Below are 3,558 nucleotides of genomic sequence, written 5' to 3'. Positions count from 1 at the left end.
CTGATGCCATGTTCTTCATATAATTCAGTTTCTCAGATTATTGACTCAGTATACAGATTGAATAAATATGGTGAAAGGATACAAACTTAATGCACACCACTCTTGATTTGGAATCATTCAATATCCCCTTCTGTTCTAATGACTGCTTCTTGGTCTGTGTACAAATTCCTTAGGGGCACAATTATGTGTTTTGGAATTCCCATTCTTTGTAATGTTGTAATAGCCATGGTTTGTTATGATCCACACAGTCAAATACCTTCAGTATTCAATAAGGCACAAGTAAACATCCTTCTGGTGTTACTTTCCTTCAGTCAAGATCAATCTGGCATCAGCAACAATATCCCAAGTTCCCTGGTCTCTTCTGAATCCAACTTGAATTGCTTGCAGTAGAATACTGATGTCTTTTGAAGCAAGTTTTAGCAAAATTTTACCTGCATATGATATTAATGATATTGTTTGATGTTTCTGCATTCTGTTTGGTCACCTCTCTTTGGAATGGGTACAAATATGGATCTCTTCCAATCAGTTGGCCAGTTAGCTGTCTTCCAATTATCTTGGCATAGACCAATGTAACCTTCCATTATTGTATTAATTTGTTGAAATATTTCAATTTATATTTCAACAATTCCTGAAGTCTTGTTTTTCCCCAACATCTTCAGTGCAGTTTGGACTTCTTCCTTCAATACCATTGGTTCTTGATCACATGCTACTTCCTGAAATAGTTAAACATGGACCAATTCTTTTGGTACAGTGACTCTACATATTCCTTCAATCTTCTTTGATGCTTCATGCATCATTCAATATTTTGCACATAGATATTTCACTATTGCAAGCCAAGGTTTGAAATTTTTTGTGTTTGTGTTTTAGTTTTCAGCTTAAAAATGCTGAGCATGTTCTTCCCTTTGGGTTTTCCAACTCCATGTCTTTGCACATTTCACTACAACTATACTTTGTCTTCTTCAGCTAGCCTTCAGAGTTTTCTATTCAGCTCTTTTACTTCAACATTTTATCCACTTTCTTAATCTTCTCTGTGTTCAAAAGCAAATTTCAGAGGCTCTTAAGACATTCACTTTGGTCTTTTCATTTTTTTTTTAATAGCCTTTTGCTTTCTTTGTGTATGATATTCTTAATATCATCCCACAACTCCTCTAGTATTTGCTCATTAGTATCTGATGCATCAAATCTGCTTTTGAACTGGTCTCTAAATTTAGGTAAAATATACTCAACACCATACTTTGGCACTCGAGGACTTGTATTAATTTTCTTCATTGTGAACATATGTATTAGCATATAATGTTTTCTTTTTTTTCCACACAGTCCACTCCGGGCCTTGTTTTGGCTGATTGCTTTGAGCTTTTCCCTCTTTTCTTTCCATAGATGTAGTCAGTCTTATTCTTGTGTGTTTGATCTGGTGAGGTCCACATGTAAAGTCACAGTTTACTTTGTTAAAGAAAGGTATTTGCAATGAGTAAGTCATCAGACTTAAAAAATTCTATCATGGGATCTGTAGCATGGTTTCTACAAAAATAACATATTTTAAAACTACTGATCCTTCTTTGTTTCAAGTGTTCAAACTACAATCACCAGTAATTATCAATGCATCTTGATTGCATTTTTATCAATTTCAGACTGAGGAAGTTGAGAGAATTTTAATTTTTTTTCCTCATTGCCTTTGTAGTTGGTGAGTAAATTAGAATTGTAGTGTTATTAACATATCTCCCTCATGTTGCTGTTTTGTAGTACCATCAAGTCAAGTAGGTCTGTGATAAGATAATATCCATTTATCTCTCTAGTAGGAGACAAGCATTCAATCATGAAGGAATAATATCTAAGACATCCATCTTTTCTTTTTTTTTTGAGCTTTTATATTTGAGTTTATTCTTCATTTAATTTTAAAACACTACTATGGTTGAGTATTAAAACAAAAACAAAAGCAAGTAGTGAGCATATTAAGATTACAGTCCTTCACTTATTCATTACTGCATATAAAATACCAACAATGATTGTTATTCGCTATCTCCAAATTAAAAGATCTGGCACTGAACCCCACCCCTGGGGTGATGGTCATCATCCTCATATGCTTCTCCATTGTAATGGTGCAGTCTTTCCTGGTTAGGATCAGAGTCCACCAGTTCTACCTGATCCATGTCATCAGTCTCTTCTACTTCCTTTCTCTCAGGGAGGAGTTTTTTCAGCAAAGACAGTTTATCAGGAGACAGAAAACCATTCTCAAGAAAGTTTACCTTAAATTTGATGATTAGGCACCCCTTTTCATACAGTCTACGATAAATTGGCATACCTTCATTTAGCACACATTTGATATCTTCATGTTTGACGATCTGACCTGGATGAGAGGTGATGACTATGGCTTGATTGTCAAGAGTGGATATTGGTGTTTGGAAGCCACACAATGCTTCAACCAGCTGTGTGTCCATACACATGAAAAGGTCTTCACCCCATCTAGTAAAAACAACATGGTCCATCTGATCTAAAACAATAATTATATCGACTGGCTCCAGTCCTGGCTCTTAGTCTCCTTCACCATGGAATGTTATCTTCTGGCTGTTTTTCATGTCTTTGTCAATATGAGCTTCTAGAATCTTCTTCTCTAGAACTATCTTCCTTCCATTGCAACTTTTACATCTATCTTTAGGGCTGATGCATTCTCCATGGCCCTGGCACTCCATCCACACAGACTGAATTTGCTGGACCATTCCAGGTCCTATCTGATGAATTCGTATTTGCATCCCAGTCTCTTGGCAGTTAGGACAGCATTCTTCTGCTCCTTTCTTACCGCCTCAGTCTTCACATTTGTCACACATCACATTCTTTTGCAGAGCTAGTGTTCTTGTTGCACCATTATATAAATCTTGTAATGTTACACAGAGTTGGTGCACAACGTTTTCCCCTCTCCTTTCTCTCTGCATCCTTCCACCACCTCCAAAAAACATATCTAAGATGTCCATAAGGGAACCAAAAACACCATCTGCTCCACCCTCTTTGATGGCCTGCTCTCGTCCTTTGTCGTATATATATATATATTTTTTTTTTCTTTTTTGCATCAGAGAGCACTTCATAAGCTTGAGAAATCTGTTTAACTTCTCGCCTTCATTAGGATTCTTATCAGGAACTTCAAAGCCAGTTTCCTGTAAGCTTTATTCAACTCTCCCTGGGTGGCACTGGGTTTGACCCAGTTTTTTTCACCATTTTCTACAGCCAGCCATTGAGCGTCCCGAGGCTGGTGTGGAGGAGCGGGAAAGAGTGTGTCGCTGTGCGCAGTTCGTGCAGCTGACACTCCTCCGCCTCTCAGGAAGCATTCTGGAAAATTCAAGACATCCATCTTTGTTCATGCGATTTTATTTTTTATGATTTCCAAAGCATTACCCATTGAAATATTGATGGATAATAGTTCTATGTTGACACACCTGGGTTTGACATAGTTGAAATTGACTCAACAGCAACTGGAATTAAGTGATAGTAAGCCCACCAACATCTATATTGTTGTTGTTAGGTGCCATCGAGTTGGTACCGACTCATAGTGACCCTATGTACAACGGA

At 37.2% G+C, this 3,558-nt stretch overlaps 1 pseudogene; it reads right to left on the bottom strand.

Annotated features, from left to right (window-relative positions):
- Positions 1 to 1,969: 1,969 nt before the first annotated feature.
- Positions 1,970 to 3,184, bottom strand: LOC102820588 (annotated as a pseudogene).
- Positions 3,185 to 3,558: the final 374 nt, after the last annotated feature.

The sequence above is a fragment of the Chrysochloris asiatica genome, unplaced genomic scaffold, assembly GCF_000296735.1.
Source record: "Chrysochloris asiatica unplaced genomic scaffold, ChrAsi1.0 scaffold00022, whole genome shotgun sequence".
In the NCBI taxonomy this organism is placed as follows: Eukaryota; Metazoa; Chordata; class Mammalia; order Afrosoricida; family Chrysochloridae; genus Chrysochloris; species Chrysochloris asiatica.
This window is presented reverse-complemented; position numbering and strand designations above follow the sequence as displayed.